This window comes from Anser anser, assembly GCF_964211835.1.
Source record: "Anser anser genome assembly, chromosome: 14".
Taxonomy (NCBI): domain Eukaryota; kingdom Metazoa; phylum Chordata; class Aves; order Anseriformes; family Anatidae; genus Anser; species Anser anser.
This window is the reverse complement of record NC_139735.1, coordinates 8,349,329-8,355,328: the sequence shown is the minus strand read 5'-3', so window position 1 is coordinate 8,355,328 and position 6,000 is coordinate 8,349,329.

Below are 6,000 nucleotides of genomic sequence, written 5' to 3'. Positions count from 1 at the left end.
CCATTCAGCTGGTATTCATTTCTTTGTGTGAAGGAACACTTCACAGAAGAAAATCTAGTCTCTCCCCTCCTGTCTTACTTCAGTCCAGACTTCATGGAGCTGGGGCAGAGCACACTCTGGCAAAGTCCCTACCTAGATCCTGAAACCGCCCATACGTGCTTTGTTGTTATTTGTTGTGAGCCTGGCACCCTTCACACTTGAACTACAGCAAATCCAAAGGAGCTTTGCTGAGGTCAGTGGATTGATCCTAGTGGAAAGCAGAGGCCAGGAAAGGAGATGATGTCCTGCACATTTCCCAGAAGACTTCTTCCGGGCCCAGGGCAGTGACTGGAACAGAGCTGTGCCCAAAGTTCCTAGCTAAAATGTGTGAATGGTGCAATGGGGATCAAGAAACACTGCACTGAGGTACAAGTCAGGACGTAACAGAGGTAATACAGGGTGTGACTAGTCCTACGATCAGCAGACTACAGAACATAGGAAGCAATGTCCCTTTGTACACCAGTATCTCATTTGTATGTATGATTTATGCGATTATGGCAAAGTTGGCCAGTTAGGCACTAACAGACTACTTTAATTAGTCTTCGAGTAGCAAATAAGCTGCCAAGAGTGAAGAAAGATCATGCAATCAGAAATGTTAACTTCCAAGGTGGCATGACTAGCATCAGTATCTCATATACCTATACCTACCTGTATCAATATATTATAGTCTAACCTTCGTCAGTCTCGACATACATCAGATAACTAAGAAATGTATAACAGTATGTACCTATGCAGATAAAGCTCTTACTACGTACGGGAAATTGATACCATTTCTGTATTGTTCCCACTGATTATATTTGATGGGAAATGCAGGGTAAGAAAATCAAAGTGATCACTGGTAATTCCAAATATTCAGGTCACCCATACCCACCTGCCCCAGTAAAGCCTGTCACAGAGATAAATGTCACTTCCCTTAAAGGTTTGCAAAGCCATGCATTTTGCAGCCATGAGTAGTTGCCACCCCAATTGCTGCATTTACATGCTACTTAAGATACATCAGGGCATAATCTCACCTCATTGAGGAGGGGATTTACATACATAGTTGCCATTAGCATTTATAGGCAATACGCATATAACTCACAGCCCAACACAGAATGAAAATATAATTATCATAACCATTGCCACCTCGCACAAGGCTTGGGCCATTCTGAGGCATAGGTCTAATTAGCTCTAAGCTGCAGAAGATTTGCGTGTAGTAGTTTCTTTTTGACTTAATGCTCAGTGCTTGGTTTGAATATTCAAATATATTGTTTCCTTTTAAAGTAACTCCTTCCTGGCCCACTCTGTCATGTCAAAAGTCCCCTATCTTAGTGACTTTCTGTAAAGGTTTCCCCAAGAGCATTAAGGTATGTTTTTAGCCTGCTCTGTTGATCTCTCTGTTCTTGCTTCATTGTTTATAAATGCAAAAGACCAATGCTGCACTGGTAACACTTTTATTTTTTATTCACCAGGATTTGCTGGCAGCGAAGTTATGTAACACTAAAAGGAGACTTACGTGCACTATTTCTAGATAAATGCTTTTTCTCTGTGCTGAATTCACTTCAAAAGTTTCTGATCTTTGCAGAAGTGGTAACTCAAGTCTTTATCACATACATCTGCCAGCTTTCCTTGGGTGCAATTGTTAATAACATATTCAGTTCCCTGACTCCTCTTGTACTTCAGGAGCTCACCTAAGCTGGGAACAGTCGCTCTTGGCTTCCTGGGCAGGCAAAGAAGAGCCAGATGCACCACCAGGAGACAATTAAGATTTTAGGTGGATTGAATGAAGCTCAAGAGGGTTTTATTTCTCTTTACTGAGATGAGAAATTTATCCCACCTTATCTTAAGGAACCTGGATGATGTACCTAGAATACCCTTTATGGAGTATTGATTTTAGGATGCTAGATCCATAACAATCTGGAGGTGAAAGGCCACGTCTATAGGAGCACATACCTGAGAATAATTTCTTTTAAAGGATCGCTGAGAGACAAGTGCCTGTAAACTTGTTTTTTATAGCAGGCCAAATCTCAAGGTCCTTCTTTAGTTTCACTCTCCTCTACAGAATAAAGGATTTTCCTGGATACAGGATGAATAAGAAACAAGGAGCGAGATCTTCAAGGTTTGGGCCATCCTCTACTAAGAGCCACCACACAACTCTCAGCGGCTGCCTGTATTCACGAGCTCAGCTCAAGTGGGCTGCGCATTATGCAGAGTGTTCCCAATGCCACTTGAACTCTGAAGTGCATCTCCAACCGCGAATACATTCGCCGGCTCAAGAGCCTGCAAACAAGGTAAACTCCTACATTTGATGCAGGGGATCTCTGGTACACCTAAGTATGCATCTTTGCATTGCAGATGAGTTGGTCATATGGAAAGCCCCTGCCAAAAGGGAGATCCCACTCCAGCCTTTATCTATAGCCACATGCCTCTGCCTCTCCCCTCCCTGATGGATCTATTCATCATAAGGTCACTGGGCAGCCCAGGCAGCTGGTTGACTTGCAAAATAAATTAATAGTTTGCTGCAGGAGCAACCACTTGAATTGACTCATCCCATAGAGATGCAATTTCGAGTTCTGATCCAAAGGGGAATTTTTACATGCAGTGGGAATCTGTCTGCTTTTTGGGTGCAGCTCTTCATCAGAGCTGCTCAGTGCAATATATAAAAAAAAAAAAAAAAAAAAAAAAACCAACACCCTTAGGTTGTCAGGTCTGGGGTAGAAAAAAAAGAAAAAAAGGAAGAGGGAGATGCTAAGGACAAGATGATCCATGCTTGCGTGTGGCATTAATTGTCATACTGATTGAGGGTTTCAAGGGAGATACAAATGGATGAAGAAATGTTAAATTAATAGAATGGTACCAGGAATTAACCAGATATTACAGGGTGGATCCTTATCCCTTCCTTTCCACTGTTTAAGCATTCAGAAAGTCCATCTGTGAAAGACTTCCCACTTGAGAAGCTTTGAGCAAAATACTAAGCGATGTATCTTGCTTATTTATCATTTTGTACCACCAAGTGCAAATACCACTGAATTTTATTTCTACTTCCATGTTAAGTCCTTTTTCAAGAGTTCTTCTCTCAGGGAACTGCAGCAGCTTGAGGGGGATGATGCAGTTACGTTGCCTTTCTTTATAGTCACCCTGGGGGGTTGCAAAATATGGGGAAACGGGTTTCAGTCAAGAGAGTAGGAAATGAGGAAAAACGCTGTTATAAGTATATTGTGGTCTACACATTGAACATGATTATTCTGCTAAAAACAAGGAGCCCCAAATAGCAGTTCTCACTATGGAACCCAAGAAAATGAAAGATGCTCCATGATCTCCTGAATTCAGCCCTCCAAGACCCAGCCAAGTCTTTACCCACAGCTTCACCCACTGGCAACCCAACCTGTGCCCTTGTTGAGGAAAATCCTAAGAAATTTATTTTTGTTCACAGCATCTGTGATGGTGAAGAGCCAAAGACTGAAAGAAAACACATCTGACCAGTGGTATATATCTATATTTTTTTCATTCATAATGTGCAGCAACATTTTGCTTCTTCCATCTCCATTTTTTGAGACCAAAGTTTCTTTAAGCTTTTGGGTGGAGCCATGTGAAAAGCCACATCAAATCTGAATTTAGAAATGAACCAGCTCCTGCAAGTTTCATCTCTTGGGCATTCAATCATTCAATGAAAAAGAGAGATCTTGCAACAAAAGTAATCTCAGTTATTTCACAAAACTTTCTGCTTTGACCAAAATAAAGTTGACAGTCGGAGGGAATGTGGTAAGAGAGGGTTGAATGGAAAATTTTCGGCTAGCAGTTCCCTGAGCTGCTCCCTCTGATACACACGTTGAGGATTTGGAAGCTGAAACCTTCCATCAAGTCACTGGGCTGTATTTCTGCTGAGGTTGCCTTCTGAAAAAGGGCACCTCTGGCCACCATCCAGTCCTGCTCCTCTCCAGTTTGATTATCACCCTCAGGCCTGGTATCTGGCATGCAAGAGGCACGGTCCCAGGTCCAGGACCGATCTCTGGAGGGAAAGGAAACAAGTCACCATCTCCCTTTCCTTCCTGGGAGTCTTGGCGGACTCTATTGCATCAGCGATGTAACTCGCGAATGTGAACTCATCGAAAAATCCCCCCGCAGTGGCTCCAGTGCCATTTCAATCAACATCTGACTCCTTCAGAAAGGCATCGCGAGCCTGCTTTGTTCCACTTGCTGCTCTGGAAGAAGGAGATAAGTGACACGCTCCAACTTGCTGAGGGCTTTGGGAAAGTCATCTTGCTGGGGGAACTGTAGGAGAAGTCTCCCTGGGAATAGCGGCTCATATTTAACCTCCCCTAGATCATGTCAATGAGAGTCTGGAGAGAACAGGTCTTTCATTTTTCTTCCTCAGTAAGCTACCATATGTACCTCATCCCCCACTTAAGCAATGAGATTGATGGCTAAATTGCTTAACCCCTGTGTTTTTAATTAATTAGGTCTACTTCATAGAAGGTTTAATACAGTAGTTTAATTTAGACTTTGCTCAGTGCATGATATAAAATCCAGATTTATTACTATTTTTTATCAATTTTTATTTTTATATGACTCAGTCACTCATATAAAAAGACTACTGTATGTTATAGACTTTAAAAAGTGATTCCCTGTAGGTATTGTAAAGTATAGGGTCTATTATATGACAGTAGTGTGTTTATTGCTAAGTTTTGATGCATTGTTCAGGAATCCATTGAAAGATGGCGTATAGAAAGGATATTTTATCCTGTGAAATAGTACAGTAAAGTACCTGTTCTTTTTAAATATCATCTTACAGTGCTTTTACATAACACTGAAGTGTATGAGATAACCACTGCTTTAAGAAACTCAATACCCGCAAGAAAATTACTTTGAATCTTTAAGGAATAAAAAAGGCACAACAATTTGTTGACAGCTCTTTTGTAAAAGACCTGCAGAGCTGTAATCTGGCGAAATCCACTGCTACTCTTGGTTAATGAGCAATTTGTTAGTTAACAGATGTTGTTATAACATGAGAGGTATCTGGTTTATAACAGCAATACTTAATCACAGGGTGGGGTGGCAGAATCATTTATAAGAGTCGATGGAGTGGCATAGTGGCAACAGTAAGTGCTGCCATGTGGGAGCACAAGGTGAAGGGGTCACATATCTATTCTGGTGCTTGTGCTTGTGCTCTGACTTGGGTGATCCTGGTTGCATTCTGCAAAATTCCAGCAAAAATTCTGACTTTAGAAGAATCAGATATATTCTGTTGTGTATATCAGGTCTCATGTACATAAAAAGTAAAAGAGATCTTGAGGTGACCCAGGAATGGAGGTTACAGAAGTACCTCACCTAGACGACAAAGCTCTGGACCAGGTTTAACTCCCACTGTTTCAGCTATGAAAGCTATTTCAAAGTGAGCACCCAAAATCTATATTCTCTTCCTTGAATTTTGGCCCAATGAGCCCAGGCAGTTTGTTTCTTTTCTGAGGATAATACACCAGGATATTGCTTTACCATATTTTTTTTCCAGAGTGCTAAACAAATACAAGGGCATTTATGTCTCTAAGTAGGGAAAAAATAGGGAAATAGAGGAGAATGAAGACACCAAGGAGCTCACACAATGCCCCTCCTGTCCAGCTGTAATCATGTCTACCAAAAACATGGTAAGATGAAGTCTCTCAGGGCATGCCGCAAGCAAAACCGAGTAAATTAAAACAATACAACAAACAAGCATGTTATAAATATCAAGTTGACTTTCCAGATGAAGATTTAGGGGCAGAAATTTTGAGATTTTTTTAGGTTAATTATAAACCCTTCAAGGTGTATACCCATTCCAAAACATAGGTAGTGATCATATTTCATGGAAAAATAATGTCTTGACATTTTACCTGTAAATCCAGATATAAAATACTACCTAGGAAAAACCTAGGAAAGGAAAATATGGCATTTCATGTCACCACATTTGACATCATGAAAGTAGCAAATACTCGAGAAGAGAGGATT